The sequence below is a fragment of the Rhinopithecus roxellana genome, chromosome 18 (assembly GCF_007565055.1).
Source record: "Rhinopithecus roxellana isolate Shanxi Qingling chromosome 18, ASM756505v1, whole genome shotgun sequence".
NCBI classification, from domain to species: domain Eukaryota; kingdom Metazoa; phylum Chordata; class Mammalia; order Primates; family Cercopithecidae; genus Rhinopithecus; species Rhinopithecus roxellana.
The window spans coordinates 59,574,967-59,592,417 of record NC_044566.1 but is presented as its reverse complement, the minus strand read 5'-3'; positions in this window follow the sequence as shown (position 1 = coordinate 59,592,417).

Below are 17,451 nucleotides of genomic sequence, written 5' to 3'. Positions count from 1 at the left end.
TCTAAAGCTCAAATGACATCAAGTACATTAATATTTGTTCATAAGAATTTCCAATAAAAATGTGAGACATTGTTAGTCATACAATAATGTTTTTTGGGTATCTGTACTTGCTCTGGCCGATGTTAGCCACATTTGCTCTAGTGAATTAAAAACAAGTAGAAGACAGGTTTTGCTTTTAGGAGCTTTGTAGATAGCTAAGAAGATAAGCTCTATGGACTTTCAGATGCTACAGAAGATAAGCAAACACAATGTAAGGTAGTAAGAACTGTAGTGTAATGCTAGGTGAGACTGGACAGGCAACACTCCAGGAGAATGCTGAGGACTGAGTCCTGAGTTGGACCTGAAGGACTTAATGGATCCTGGACTCCTTGCTGGGAATCCTCAGCAATCCTGTGTGTGCACCTCTGTAGAATGACAGAAACAGGGAACATTATGAAGTCTAGAAGCAAGGCTGCAAAACAATGAGGAAATTTGCCTCTGGAGCATAATTTCACATCCATCTTCCAAGTTCCAAAGTGAGTTAATTTGTTCCCATTTTTATTTTCAGCTTGGAAAACAAGCTAACATAATGTTCTTTACAAATGAGAAAATCCTCCAGTCCCCCGTATGATCCATCTCTTAAGTAAGGACTCAGAATGGAAGATTATGCTGTTTTTTTAATTCATTAATTGATTCTTCGTTTAATAAATGTGTATTGAGCACCCACTATGTACCACACAGGTGCTAGGTCTATAGGGTTTTTAAAATTATTATTTCAATAGGTTTTGGGGGAATGGGTGGTGTTTGGTTAGATGAATAAGTTCTTCAGTGATGATTTCTGAGATTTTTGTGCACCCATCACCAAAGCAGAACCCAATGTGCAGTCTTTTATCCCTCTTCCCCTCCCGTCTTTTCTCCCAAGTCCTCAAAGTCCATTTTATCACTCTTATGCCTTTACATCCTCATAGCTTAGCTCCCACTTATGAGTGAGAACATACGGTGTTTGGTTTTCCATTCCTGAGTTACTTCATTTAGAATAATGGTCTCCAATTCCATCAAGGTTGCTGCAATGCTATTATTTCATTCCTTTTTTATGGCTAAGTAGTATTCCATAATATATATATATATATGTATATGTATGTATATACATATGTATATATGTATATATGTATCTTTTTCATATATATGTATCTTTTTCATATAATGACTTCAAATATAATCAAGTGATAGTTGTACTTTTAGTTCTTTAGGGAATCTCCACACTGTTTTCCACAGAGGTTATACTAGTTTACATTTCCACCAGCAGTGTAAAAGTGTTCTGTATAGGGTATTTAAAGATAAAAATGGGACAACTTCATTGAGGACCTCACTTCATAAGCATCTATAAATGGATCTTGAGGTCTTGTGTAGAGATGATTCTAGTAGGACAGCTAAGCTTTGAGTGTGCCCTTGGCCTGGGACCCCTCTTTCTTTCTCTGGGAGGAATTATCTTTCCCAGTGAACTTGATATTTGGGTAGGATCACATGATCTAACCAGCTGATCAACTCTGGCCTTTAAGAAAGTGCAGTTCACTCCAGCCTGGGCAACAGATGGAGACCCCGTCTCTTAAAAAAAAAAAAAAAAAAAAAAAAAAAGGTGACTGATGTTATAGTCAGATAAGCACCATTTTTGAGAAACAAAACAAAGTCTGATGCAGAAGACAGGCATGTCATGAACATAGCTAATACTGTAGGATAAAGGGATTGTGCAGATGCGACAGAAGCAGAGGAGAGAGTGCTGTGAGGGATTTCGGGTTGGCTTCTCAGAGTAGGTGGCCCTGGGCTTTAAAAGAGCAGGGAGCTCACTAGGGTGTGAACGTGGGAAAACATTCCTGGCAGGATGAACATCTTGTGCCTCTGAATAGCATTTCTCGTATTCTGCCTCATGGCTTCCTGCCTTCTTTCCACAGTTCCACCACCAAACTGTGGGCTCTTCCAGGCCCAACAGTGCTATGTCTTGATTGTTTTTGCATCCTCATCATCTAGCATAGTGTCATCAAGTTGCAATTTTCACTCAATGGACTAAAATTGCATTGATAACCTTTTTGAATAGAATTCATAGTGGCAAGGTGGTATATGCAGAATATGTTCTACTTGTTATTAACAGGCACTGTGAAATCAAAGACTTTGGTTCAGACATTGGCTGGCCACTCACTGGGTTGTACAGCCTTCAGCAAGATACACTCCCTGAAACTTTTCCTTAGAAGAAAAATGAGAAAAATAATACCTACTTTGTATGTTGAAGACTGAATGAAATTGTGTGTAAAATGTGACTGGCATAATTGCTGGCATCTTATTTAATATTAATTCCCCATACCCTCCCATAATATACTCCTTAAGCTGACTTAGAATTTAGTTGTTACATTTATTGATGGAAAAACTTAAGGACCTGAAATATAGCCCACTACAGAATAAAAATTCTGCTCGTGGGAAATGTAACTATGTTTACAGCTTCTTACACATTGTTATGTACCCACATATTGCAAATAAATCATGTTTAGACGATTCCCCTGGCGGGGATGCTTTGGTTGGTGGATGGTTATGCATGCATCCCAGATGTGTTCTGCTGAGGCTGCATCTGGAAATCAGGAGGACATTTGCAAGACATCATGAACATTTGAAATGTCAAATTTAAAAAGTATTGAATATATATTTTGATGCAGAATCATTATAGATAAAGAATAATAACTCATGAGAAGTGTTTAAGAAAATAATTTTGGGGAAAGAAAACTATTCCCTCCACAAACCTCTGTGAATCAGGAAGAGCTGGTCATTATTTGATTTAGGGACATGGGCAGGGATTAGAGCTGTCTCAGGGCACCTACATTCCTCAGCAGCAGGGTTTGAGTCTCTGCTTTGTTAGATGAAGCAGTTCCAGTGGAAACTGGTTTCTAAACATTTTCAGCAGTTCGAAACTGGTGTGCTTCCAAATATAGACCCCGCCTTGAGAAAGGTGGGCTATTTTGGGGAATGGTCAATTTCTGGAAGACTGACTGAAGACTTAGTTTAAGCATTTGGATAATATTAGAGGATGTAAAAGGCCCAATTCCCCTTGCCTATCTACCAAATCCAGTATCACTTTTGAGAAGGGGAATCATTCTATATCCAGGTTCCCAATCTTCTATGTTCTCCAGTTGCCTGTTCTCTACCAAGGATGAAGAGAGGAAGCTGAGATTCAGGAGGGCTGTGTTTGATGGACAGTGTTGTCTACTTTCTATCCTGGTTCAGCAGGATGCAAGAGTAAACCTCAGACTGGGTTGAAAGATAGGGGAATGTCTTTATTGTCTCTCATGAGTGCAATGCCCAGGGTTTAAGTGGCTTGATCTGCGTGAGACAGTTAACATTCCTGGGAAACACCTTCTAAGTAAGGAGGCGGTTAGGGGTGGAGGTCCTATGAAACTGAAGACAGCCTTGCCCCTCTGAAGAATATCACAGCCTAACTCCCAACTTCTCCAGCTTCATGTCCTAGCACATCCTCTGTCTCCCAACACATCCAATATGCCAGCCGCATTGAGCTGATAACGATGGTATCATGACTCCAGGACGATTTCACAGAGCTGCAGAAGGGAAGGATGCTTCAAACACTGTTTGTCCCTGCACATGCTATTCATTTTGCTTGGAATAAACTTCACCCCATTATTGACTGGAAGGCTCCTATTCATCCTTCAAGACCTTCAGCAAATGTCACCTCTTCTGTAAAATTTCCTTCAGCACCCCAAGGCAGTTAGTCAATTCTTTAGGCTCTTATGGCACATCTGCTATCTCAATTATAGCACCTTTTGCACTATTTTGCAAGTCACCTGCTTATGTATCTGCTTCCTGCTGCATACATTGTTAGCTGCCTATTAAAAACCTTTCCCTTTCTCCACCCCCTTTTTCTTTTTCTTTCAGATCGGACAGAGATTTTATTAGATTCTTTGAAACCAGTAAGTTTCTAGCAGCTGTTGAGGGGCTCTCTGTGCATGTTAGGGCAGGCTTTTATTGCTCAGGTAGGCAGTTTATACTTCTGTCTTAGATTTCACTTCCTGGTTATGCAAAACCTCAGAGTCAAACAGAAGTGTGAGAGCTTAGGTCCTTCTTAGGTCTCAGAACACAGCCCTTGGCATATGCACAGCATTACACATGCACATGACCTTCCAGGAATCTATCAGAGGTTTTTAAAGCCTCCTGTGGACATCTAATTCTCCAGTTTTTCCTGTTAAGCTTTTTGCTTAGCCTGCTGGTTGCTCTCCTAAGATCCATTGCCTCAAGAAGCCAAGATATTTAACAGTTTCCTCTAATTGTTTTAAACAACTTCCCAGGGAAAACGCTATTCTGTGCTAGGTGAGCTCTGAGTGAGATCAAAAAAGACAGCCTTAGGCATGGTCTTCCAGGGAACCACCGGACAGATCAAACAATGATAGTTTTCTGGCAATGATGGTTTGAAGTAGTTCCATCCAACCCCGTTTTGTCCCCTCCCTTGGCTGCCAGGCTGCTGCTTTTCAAGACTAATGCACTTTCTTTCTTACCGATAGAATCTTGATGTTGTTCAGGTAACCAGCTTCAAGGAAGGCTGGGCTTTCATTTCAGCTCCTGGAGGATATATCTTGATGAGCCCAAGCCAGTCATGGCAATTCTGGTTTGCCTCCTGGTAACTGATTTCAGGTTGAGAGTGTGAGGCATTTCTGGCTGATGATGAGTCGCCTGGGAATCTGGGACAAGGCAGATTGCGATTGTGTAAGTCTAGGGTGGGCCTGAGTGTCTGGATGTCTCTCCAGGGGAGGCAGAACCAGATGCTGCCCATGTGAAGTCCACACTTTCAGAAAGCTAGATGATTTCTAGGTTAAGTCTCCCCTTCCTTTTTTTAAAAAAAAGATACAAGAGGCCGGGCATGGTGGCTCACACCTGTAATCCCAGCACTTTGGGAGGCTGAGGTGGGCGGATCACAAGGTCAGGAAATTGAGACCATCCTGAGCAACATAGTGAAACCCTGTCTCTACCAAAAATACAAAAAATTAGCCAGGTGTGGTGGTGCACACATGTAATCCCAGCTACTCAGAAGGCTGAGGCAGGAGAATCACTTGAACCCAGGAGACGGAAGTTGCAGTGAGCTGTTGCACTCTAGCCCAGGAGACAGTGCAAGACTCCATCTCAAAAAAAAAAAAAAAAGAAAAGAAAAAAAGGTATCAAGAGAAGAACAGGTCCTTTAAATGTCTCTGATGTTGGCTCTGTGAAGTGTGTTATCTGGATTTGCAGCATCTTGTGGCTGCTTAGGAAGTAGCCAACATCCTGGGATGGCAGAATGGAAGGATGCGGAGAGCCCCGGCCAAGAGCTGATGCTGTTAAATTGTTGAATGCAGCAACCCTGGAACTGCCAATCTTCAGTACATTTTACTGTGTGAGGTGATTAATGTCCTTATGATTTCAATCATTTTGATGTGAGTCTTCTGTTGCTTGCAGCCAGAAGTATCTGAAGCATCCCTTGTGGAATGTGGGCTCCTTAAACTCAGGCATCCTGTATTGCTAATCTTGGAGTTCCCAGCACCAAGTACAGAGAACCTGGCACACAGTAGATGCTCCATACATGTTTACTGAATGAATGAATGATTAGAGGCCTCGTGGGGTCAAGGAGCTTGTCATTAATAGCTTGGTCCACAGGCCCTGAATTAATAGAGTAAGTCCTGAGATTTACATATCTGGATTTGAGGACTGTTGAATGTTGAATCCCACTTCTACAACATATTCCATGTGAGATTTGGATGATATTGATTAGCCTAAGTCCTGTGAAATGTTAAATGTTTGTATTCCATCTCCCAGAAAGCCCGACACCTCCTTCAGGTGGATTTAGGTTAGTGTTTTTCAAACTGTGGATTGTAACCCCGTGGTGCCTTGTGAAACTAATTTAATGGGTTGCAACCAGCGTTTTAAATCAGCAGAATAGACCAGGAAAGAAAGTATCAGAGTACATCCTATGTATTAAGGATAAGGCATTGTTTTATGAAATGTTTCTTTCCGTTAGGTATGTGTATTTATCTACTGAGTCACGATGTCAAGTATATTTCTTACTCTGGGTTATGGTCATAAATGTTGGAAAAACGCCAGCCTAGACTAAAGGGCCAGTGTCCCTCTGAGGAATTATGCAAGTGCCACAATCCCACAGGGGGACTCATAGCCACTCCTCCCATTCCTTCCCTCTGCAGTCTCTAAGCCCCATGCTGAGTTGCTTGGCCGAGGAACTGTCCCTTTTTTGAACTTTGCTGACTCTCTGAGGAAACAGCACTTTGCGGTCTCTTCTTTCACTCTTCATTCAACTGTTTCCTATATTTGGCACTGAGGCTTTTGAGAGGCTCTCTGTATCCCCGTGAGTAGATCAGCCTCTTGCCGGCTGGCTGGCTCCAGGCCAGACCACACAGATCACAACCAGGGACTGCTTGGTCCCTGGGCCCAGCTGTCTGTGCTCTGCCACATCAGAGACCTTGGCCAGAGCCAGCATTTGGCGATCTAGGGGCTTTAACTAGTTAGTGGCCTGCAATTTGGAGGCACATCTTGCTTTGCCTGCTTCTGGTTTGGGGCTAGATCTTGCTTTGCTTGCTTCTAGTTTTAGGCTAGATCTTGCTTTGCCTGCTTCTGGTAGTCCTGAGGAAGAGACACATTTAAGGACATTTAAGGTCCAGAGTTTGAGACATCACTCTGTAGACTGTTGTGGAGACCCAACAGCCATGCTTACCCTTTAGGGAAAGGATGTAGAAACCCACCCCCCATCTCTTTCCTTCCCTATATATCCCAGGTCTTACTTATAATCCTAGTCTCCCCTGGGTCTGCAAATCAGCAGATGTCAGAGGTGCTGGGGAGGGGCATTCATACCTCTCCTTCTTCCTATACAGTTTCCGTCTGCATACAAACCATGTTTCAGCCAAAGCCAATCTTCTGCAATTTCCCACCTCTGGGCACTTTCTCAGGCTGTGTTCTTCATCTGAAATTGCTGCTCCTTATCCAGCTTCTACATGTGGAAATCCCATCCATTTGCCAAGGTAGAGCTCCCATGCCACCATGCTTCGAAAACTCCTCACATCTTCCTTGCTGGGTTTAACTGTGCTTCTCTCTGGCTCCCCAAGGGTTTTGTTTGTGCTCATATCACATTCTGCCTCACACTGTGGTTATTCAGGTTCCTGTCTGGGCTCCTCTGTGTGATTCTGAGCTCCTTGCAACTGTATTTTCTTCATCTTTTCTTAGCAAACTGCTAGGAACATAGCAGGTACTATACACATTGTAGGAGTGATGTACTGCTATTTCAGGGTTAAATATGGTCAGTGACATATACGATCCGTTAATTTTCAAAAAGCGTGCTAAGACCATTCAATGAGGGAAAAGATGATCTTTTCAGCAAATGGTGTTGGGAAAATGAATCTCCACATGCAAAATAATGAAGCTGGATCCTTACATTACAACATGTATAAAATTACCTCAAAATAAATCCAAGGTCTAAACATAAGAGCTGAAACCGTAGAAAATGTAGGAAGGAGAAAGCTTCATGACATTGGATTTGGTGATGGTTTTTGCATATGACACCAAAGACACAGGCAGGAAAAGAGAAAACAGATAAATTGAACTTCACCAAAATCAAAACCTTTGTACATCAAAGAACACTACCAAGAGAGTAAAACGACAACGCACAGAAGAGGTGGAAATATTTCCAAATCATGTATCTGATAAGGAGTCAATATGTGGGATAAGGAACTCCTACAACTCAAACAAAAATACAAACAACCCACTTCAAAAATGGGGAAAGGACTTGAATAGACGTTTCTCCAAAGAAGATAAACAAATGGCCAAGTAATCACATCTGTTCACAATCTGTTCAAAATCACTAATCAGGCCGGACGCGGTCGCTCACGCCTGTAATCTCAGCACTTTGGGAGGCTGAGGCGGGTGGATCACCCGAGGTCAGGAGTTCAAGACCAGCCTGGCCAACGTGGTGAAACCCTGTTTCTACTGAAAACACAAAAATTAGCATGGTGGCAGGTGCCTGTAGTTCCAGCTACTTGGGAGGCTGAGGCTGGAGAATCGCTTGAACCCTGGAGGTGGAGGTTGCAGTGAGCCGAGATCGTACCACTGCACTCCAGCGTGGGCGACAAGAGCAAAACTCCATCTTGGAAAAAAAAAAAGTCACTAATCATCAGGGAAATTCAAATCAAAACCTCAGTGTGATGCCACCTCATACCCATTAGGATGGCTGGTATATTAAAAACCCAGAAATAACAAGTATTGTTGGGAATATGGAGAAATTAGAACCCTTGTGCACTGTTGCTGATAATGTAAAATGGTACAGCTGCTATTTTTAATTTTTCAAAGAAGCTCTATACTGTTTTCCATAGAAAAATTAAAAATAAAATTCTCATATGATCCAGCAATTCCACTTTTGGGTATAAAAAGAATTGAGCACAGGATCTCAAGGAGTTATTTGTACACCTATATTCATAGCAGCATTATTCACAGGAGCCAAAAAAAAAAAAAAAAAAAAAAGCAATTCAAGTGTCCATCAACAGATGAATGGATAAACAAATTATGGTCTATCCATGCAACAGAATATTATTTGGTCTTAAAAAGAATACAATTCTGACACATGATGAACCTTGAAGACATTGTGCTAAGTGACATTAGCTGGACAAAAGGACAAATACTGTCTGATCCCACTGATATGAAATACTTAGAACAGGCAAATCTATAGGGACAGAAAGTAGAACAGAAGTCAGCAGAGGCTAGGGGAGGGGAGAATGGGCAGTTACTTAATGGGTTCAGAGTTTCAGTTCCACATGATGAAAAAGCTCTGGAAATGGATACTAGTGATGGGTACACAACAATGTGAATGTGCTTAATGCCACTGAATTGTATTCTTAAAAAGGATTAAAATGGTAAATTTATGTTATGTATGTTTCACTACCATAAAACAAAGCAAAACAAAAAGCTCAGTGAGTTGCTAGCCTAGATGAGTAGGGAGGATGGTCTCTCTTCTCCCGAATGGAGAGTGATCAAGGCATTCCCAAGAGCTCAGGACCCTGGGCAACCGTGAGATGCCTAAAACCTGCCCCACTTCAATCTCCACCCTCAGAGTCTCCAGCATCTCTACAGAGGTGCAGGAGGTTGCTAAGTCCCCTAGTTGTTCTCTAAGCTTGTGGTTCTAGAGGGTCCTGGGGCTCCCAAACTTCTCAGTTATCACAGTCAAGGGAGAGACCAGTGCTCCGTAATGTCTGCTTTTGGTAGACATTGATAGCCAGTCAAAGGAGGAGTCTGGAACCTCTGTTAGTTTGAACATGAGATTGTGGGCTACTTGGGCCGACGTGAGGAGCTCTGGGGTATACAGTATTGGAGGAGACAGGGCGTCAGGGCAAGAGCTTCCCACAGGGTGTCTGCTGTTCCCTGAGGCCTGTGTCCCAGGAAGAGTAGTCTTATGGGGACACCCTGAGAAATGGTGGAAGGGCCAGCTCTCCTGAGAGCAGCCCGGAGCCCATGGTCTGTGAGCTGCTGGCCCTTCTTGAGCAAAGACCTGGCTCTGGATCCCAGTCCTGGAACCAGTTAGAGGATCTCAAGTATTGAGAAAACAACTACCTTTCCCTTTGAAATAGGAATTTAGTTGAGCCTAAATGCAATGAGTTTCTGGTTGCTGTTCTTGTTTTTAGCCCATGGCTTCTTGTTGAGCAGTGGTTTCCTACATTGCCTTCACCTAGCTCTCTTATTCTTAACTTGGGCTCCCCTCTTCACCCCTGTCCTGGGCACAATGCAACTTCATACAGATTCCTTTATCTTTCAAAAGTCCTTCCAGGATCTCAAGACCCTCTTCCATGGGTTGTGGCCTAATGTGATGGCTGTCACACACCTACAGTGTCAGGCTGACCATTTGGGAGTGTGTTAAAACCAGAGATTTTGGGAGGCCAAGGCAGGTGGATCACCTGAGGTCAAGAGTTTGAGACCAGCCTGGCCAACACAGTGAAACCCAGTCTCTACTAAAAATACAAAAATTAGCTGGGCTTGTGGCAGGCATCTGTAGACCAGCTACTCGAGAGGCTGAGGCAGGAGAATTGCTTGAACCCGGAAGGTAGACATTGCAGTGAGGAGAGATAATGCCATTGCACTCCAGCCTGGGTGACAGAGCATGACTCCATCTCAACAACAACAACAACAACAACAACAAAAATAACAGAGATTTCTAGGCCCCATCACCCCTCATCCTGGGGTAGGATCCAGAGTACTCTCTCTATATATATAAACAGCCCTATTGAAGTAAAAGTCACATGGGAGCTCTCTTTTTAATAGCATCTCTGGCGATTCTGATGAGAAACCAGGTTTGGGGGCCACTGGCTTAAGGGGGAAGTCAACCAGACCAGGCATAGTTTCAGGGGATATGGAGGGAACAAGTTCAACCACAAAACAACCCCACTCTCATTAGGTCTACATTCTATTCAGGGATATGATAGTCTATAAGTAGATAAATAAGCTCATTTCAGGTGCTGAAAGGTGCTATAGATAAAACAGGGCCATGTGAAGTTGACTGACTAGGGAGAATGCTTTAGCTGGAATCCAGGAAGATTCTCTGAGCAAGTAGAGAGCTGAATGATCAGAAGAGACAGCCATGGGAGGGGACAGGAAGAGGGTTCCAGGCAGAGGGAATTTCCGATGCTAAGGCCCTGGAAGAGAGTGAAGCTGGCAGGTTCAATGAATGAAAGCTGGCCAGGTGGCTGGAGCTTAGTGTGTGGGTGGGAGCTGGAGGCAGGTGAATTACAGAGGAGGCAGCAGGCTGGTTATGCAGGCCCTCTAGGTCTAGGTTGGGGTAAGACAGTTTGAATTTTATGATAACTGTAATTATCATGTTAAGCAGAGAAGTGACATGGTCTTATTTATAAAGATCATGTGGCTGCTATGTGAAGATAGAATAGGGGCACGTGGAGCCAGGGGTTGTTGTGGAAATCCAGTTGCAAGATAATGAAAATTGGGTTAGCGTCATGCCCTTGGAGATGGGGAGAAATGGCATCTCTTACCAGTTTTGGGATCTACTTTACAGATAGAGCTGATGAGCCTATTAATGGATCGGATATTGAGCATGAGGAAAAGAGAGGAATCAGGGATGATGCCTAGGTTTTTGGACTGATCAGCTACAGAGTGATGCCATTTCTCAAGACAGATAAGGCTTGGGGTGGGGAGAGATGGCAGATGTAGGGGAGAAAATGAATACCTTTTAGTCGTATTCATTTTGAGATGCTTATTGCACTTCCTAAGACAATATGTTAAGTAGGCAGTTGGGTGTAAAGTCTGGATCTGATGGAGGAGTTCAGGGCTGGAGACACATACTTAGGAGTCAACAGAGTGTATGATCAGCTGAGGGAAGAATATGGATTGAGATGAAGACCAAGACCAGAAAGCTGGGGTCAGTGGGACATTTAGAGGTTTGGCGTAGGAGGTGTAATAACACAGGAGATGGAGAAGGATATGTGGGAGCTGGGAGAGAAGCAGATGAATGTGCGGCCTAGAGAAGGTGGCGTTCAAGAAAGAGACAGTGGTTGACCTTGCTGAATGCCACTGAGAGAGCAAGTAAGAATGGACAGTGAATTGAATGATGGCTTTAGCAAGATGTAGGCCTTAATGGGCCTTAATAAGAGTTGTTTTAGTGGTAAGGACAAAAGCGTAACAGGAATAGAATGAAAGGAGAGTCCTTGTTCTAGTTCTTGGAGGACAGCTCCTCTTCCCCACTCCAAGAGCTTGACTTGCAAAACTGAAACTGTGTACCCGTTAAACAACAATTCTCCATTCCCTCCTCCCCTAGCCCTTGGCAACCACCATCCTACTTTCTGTTTCTATGAATTTGTCTACTCCAGATACCTCATATCAGGGGAATCATATGGTATTTATGTTTTCGTGGTTGGCTTATTTCACTTAGCATAGTATCCTCAAAGTTCATCCATGTTGTAGCATGTGTCAGGATTTGCTTCCTTTATAAGGCTGAATATATTTATTAGACTTTGAATGTATGCTTTATGTTCTGTTTCCCTCTCTACTACCCCACAGTTTTAAACAGATAGTTGTACCTTTCGTTATTTATCCTTATCTCAGGGATTTCTGCAGGACTAAAAAGAAGAACCAGTTGAAAATAATTGCTTCTGCCTTTTTTAAAAAAAATCTAAGCCACTGAAGACATAACTCAAGATTGATGGGGGGAAGGCATAGTGGGGACAGAAAGGATAGATGACACCTCCAGGACAGGAGGGGACACATGAGAGGGTGGAGGAGTGGCATGGTCCTCAGAGGAAATGGCTTGTGGGTGCTCAAGGCTTTATGGGCTCCATGACACAGATTCTCTCCCTCTCCTGTTGCATGAAAAAGCATGAGCTTCAAGGGATCACATGAGCTGAGATCAGAGAATACAGTAGCAGCACTATGGACTGGAGGTAAAGGGCCCTTTCTCCATTTCACAGGCATTTCCTAAGCCTCTTGCATCTAGGATGGTCATGAGTGATACTGAATTTTCTTCCAAACCATTGGGATGAGGCCTCAATTCAGAATTAAGCTGCTCTAAATAGAGTACTATGTCCTTTACACCTGAGTTTGTGGAGTAAAATTCATTCCCACTATGCTCTGCAGTTTCCTTCTAAAGTATTGTAATCAACTTCCATGCATCATAGCATAGAGGTTTATAGAACAGTAGGATAATGGATGTGGAAATACTTCGAAAGGTTATAAACACCAAATAAATGGAAGGGGAGAAATAGCAATGCCGCATTCAGAGTGAAAATCACCATCCCATTAACCCAGAAAGCTCCAATAAACCAGAGACTTGGCTAAACTGGAGAAAGTCACTCCTTTTAATAGTGTATGATCAACAATATTAGCTTGAATATGTTAACATCTTTTGTCCTCAGAAGTTCCAGGAGAGTCAGAACCAGTATGAGATGAGCCCAGCTAAATATTAAATATTATTAGTAGATTGCTACTTTTCTGTTACAGTTTATGTTAAACAGAGAGGAAATGAGGAAAGAAAGGAGAAGAAACATTTTTTTTCTCTACCTCCTTCCTGAAATTCTACCTTGCATCCTAATAACGTAAATACTGCTGGAAAGGGTAGGCTAGGGTAAGAGTAAGCTATTATCAGTCATTCGTATTTACACTTGGCTCTTTCATAGGAGCTGAGCAGATTTGCTGGAAAGTGTGGTAAACCTGTGAGCAGTTAGAGAAAGCTCCCTGCTAGGGAAAAACACTTTCCCTCTCCCTCAAATTATTTAGGGTGATAAGAATAAACTTGAGTGACTTTGACATTTGGTCCAGGGCACTCCAATCAGTACCAGACCAATCCGCCTTTGACGCAGATGGTAATTTGATAATTTCTACAAGAAATGGTTCAGATTCCTGCCCTACACTCCGCAGTTCAGACTTCAATCTCAATGTAGTTTAATCTTTAAAGGATCATTTGTTTTTTGCCGCAAGGCATTCTTTAAGTAGACAGCCAGGCTCACTTGGGCACAGGCAAACCTGCACGTCCCAGCACCCAATCCAAATGGAAAAAAAAAGTCCAGAGGAAACATTAATCAGGTGTGAATCTTACAGATGAGAAAATTGTGAGGGGCAGCAGGATAGCAGAGGAAAAGCATCTGTCTGGTGTTTGTTGGATCACCAAGCCCAGGAGGATGGGTTGCCTAGCAACTTCCAGTCACTTCAGACCAGTGCTAGGCAACAAGATGCAATCTGTCAGCCACATCTGATCGGTGTTTTCTCCTGGTTTTTAGAAGACATGTAGGTATTTCAGAAGCATCTAATTATCTTGATTTCATTCACTTCACTGTCTGCATCGGGTATCTAGTCTCCCCCCATCCCTCCCTCCCTGTAATGTTCAAATGCTCTTTTCACACAGGAAGGAACCTAAACCTTGGAGGGAAATTTCATCCATTTCAGGGAAGAGGAATATGAAAATGTGTCATTTTTGTTACATGAGGCATTTCCCACTTTTCATTAAGTCCGCTCTCTATGATCATTTTCAGGGTTCCTTACAGACAGACAAATTGTTAGAGGCGCAAAGAGAAATCACCTGACAAATGCCTAGGAGACCAGGACCTATATTTCATGCTGATGGTGGTCCTTCTACTGCCTTCTTGCCTCCCCATGGGAGGAGAGATGAGCACATGGTGAAAAGGGCTCGTTTCATTTCTGTGGTCCAGCAATCAATGGTGTTTATTGAGCCCATTGAGCACTTTCTGTGCATTCACTGTTTTTTTTTTTTTTTTAATTCTCACAGTAACCCTATTGCTAGTTCAATTTCACAGTTGAGGAAAACGTCTCAGGAAGCCCAAGCCTCTAAGACACATAGTTCATTAATGGCTCCAGGTGTCCTTTGGTGTCTTTCCAAAGGTATATGTGACATGGTCTGTGCTCATGGTCTGTGCTAGTTGGGAAACTGGTAACGATTTTGAATTGGATTTTTTAGAAATTCAAGACAATATGGAATTGAGGGGGATTCAGAATAGGGGAAGTCTATAGTTGTCATCTTGCAGGGAATGAGCCTGGAACAAGGCTTAAAGAAATTGAGGAGAGGATTCCATGCTCCCTTGAATATTCTTTCAGTAAAACCACTAAGAAGCAGTGGCATCTTTTGGGTCTTCAGGCCAGTCTTTAACATCCAGAGGGCAGTGCAAAAAGTGGAAACAGAAGTGAACCTAGACTGTACTCTGCCCCTGGTTTTGGTTGAACTTCAGACTCACAGTTTTACAAACCCCTATGCGCACGGGACTCCAGGCACCCCACCACTTCATATGGGTCCTGGCTGCCATGTAAACATCCACCTATTCAGAGACTGGGTTGAAAATGAGATAAATATTAATCTTTCTTGGCATGGCAGTGCCTAATTTTCCAAGTAGGAACTAGAAAACAAATGGAAAGTCAAGTTGCCCAGAGAACAGAAAAGGGCGGGGGTGGGGGGAACGAATCAAGAGGATTGGTTCAAGGTCAAAGTGAGGAAGGCAATAACTTACCAGCATGTGAGCTATCTCTTTATTTTTAGAATAGCTCTTTCTAAGGTTTATCGCTTTTGGAAAGAAGTTTTAGGATATTATTGTATTTGAATGTTTTAATGCCTGGGTATCATCCCCCCCCCCCAACACACACACACACCATGGCTTTGTTAAGCTATTGAGTCTCAGATCACCTGTAAAGGGTTTTAAGTAGGGCAATGATTCTTAAACTTTAATGAACATATAAATCATCGTGCCAGAAAGCAGATCCTCAGGTGAGGTGAGGCTCAAGATTCTGTCTTCCTAACAGACTTCTGATTCAGAAATCATATTTTGAGCAGCAAGGCTTTAGAGGCTTACTGATTAGAATCAGAAATTGGGTTAGAGGACCCCAAAGGTCCTTCCACTTTTTAAGATATTATTCATGATTAGAGTGTTGTTTAAACTCATACCATCAAAAGTAGCAAAAATTGGCAGACTCACTGAATCTCAGCATTGGAGATCACTCTGTTCTCTGGAAAACTCCCTGCTGATGGAACCTATTCTTTTTCCCCAGCAGCAGTGAGGTTTGAAGTGATGCTTGACACCATGGTATAGAACCTCTTGGAATCCTTGCCACAATTCTTGGAAGTAACTGTTATTACTTTTATTTTCAAAGTGAGAAAATGGATAGGAATGGCCATGAAGTATGAGCATGAACTGAAGAGAGGTAAACAATGATTAACAGCAATGTCTGCTGGGCTGCTCCAGGGATCTTTGTTGCATTTTATCTAACAGCCTCATTAATGGTCTAGAAGAGGTAGACGCTAACAGAACTTTAATTAAATTCATGGTGGATATTAAATTGGAAGTGATTGTGAGTCTCAGAAAAGGCAGAAAGGCAACTTCAGAGTACATGATGAGTAGAAGATAAAATGAAATCCAGCATTAATAGGTGAAGAGAAATGCCTTCTGCACATGGCTTGCATGGAAATGATAAGCGTTTCAGAGATTGGCTTACTGTGTGCCAGACATTGTCCTGGGTGCTTTGGAGACATTAACTCTTTTGTTCTTTCCAATAACATGATGGGGTGGACGCTATTGTAATTCTAACTTTAGGCACATAAGGAGATTGAAGCTGGGAGAGGTGAAGGGGCTGACAAGGTACCCTGGTGGCAAGTGGTCTAGACATTTAACAAAATAAATCCTCCCGTGTCTTTTGGGCTTACAGTTATTTTCCCATACAGTTACAAAAGAGTCATAAAACTATGCTTTAAAAATGTTTCTGGTTATTTAGCTTAAGTGGAAATGAGTATTCTTTGTGTATTAGCCTCAGGACAACCTATTTCAAGAAATGCTTTTTGAAAAAGATGTTTATAGCATCCATTTCATGACCGCCGTGACTTGGGCACCCAGAAAGGGGCCCTGGCTGTCAGAAAGCAGCACACACTGTGGGGGTAGAGACTTGATCTGTTGGTTTACTCTACATCTCCAGTTTCTAGAAGAGTGCCCCGCACACGATAGACATTCAAGAAAGAATTATTAAATGTGCGTCAATTAGTCCACGTTGGTTTAGCATCAATAGCTTTAACTTGGTAGTGGGTTTAATGGCATTAGGTAGTGGGTTTAAAGGCTGTGGGTGTTGGGTGGTGACACATTCTGCTCCAGGGACTTAGAAGTTTGACCTTGGCCCTACTGCTGTTTCTAATGTGTAGCCTGGGCAAGGAATTCATCAAGGTTTTCTTGCCCCTAAGGAGAGATCATGGTTGTGCCCTTCCTTGCCTTCACAGGTTGGGAGAATCAAGTAAGAAGAAGGTTGAGAAGGCATGCTGTCAACTGAAAGCCACAATAATAATGTTTGTTATTATCATACAGTTAGAACCTTGCACTGTGTTTATCAAATTTGATATCCCTAGGCTAATATTTAGGAAACAATTAAGCTAGTTTAACCAGTTGAATAAATTCACTGTAACACTAACCCAGTCCGAGAGGGTATGGCTCATCACTTCAGAGCAGATGGCAACAGACTACATTTTCTTTGCTGGGTGAACTTCAGAATCTTTGGAGACCAGGCCCATGAATGTTGCTATGAAAAACGCCTCCATATGATTGTGATGCCAGGTTTGAGAATAATGACAAGGTGAAGAGAAAACTTGCTTCCTAAGGAGAAAGGGGAGGGCTGGGAGAACAAATGGCTGGAAGGCAAGTAAGTGGTCAAAGGATGTCAGAAGGTGGGGAGTGCTGGACAACCTTGACTTTGGACAGGAAAGAGGTAATAGGAAACAGTTTCAAAGTCAATATCGCAGGCTGTGCCTCGCGTGGGTAATGCAGGGGCTCCCATCACCCAGCTCAGGGTGGAGTGCTCAGTGTCTGTAGCAGGAGAGGAAGCAGAGTCAGTATTTGCTAGTTCTGGTAATTGACAATCATTTTGCAAACAGATATTTCTAATGTTGGCTTTCATGCCAATGACTGAGCTCCCTTCTTCACG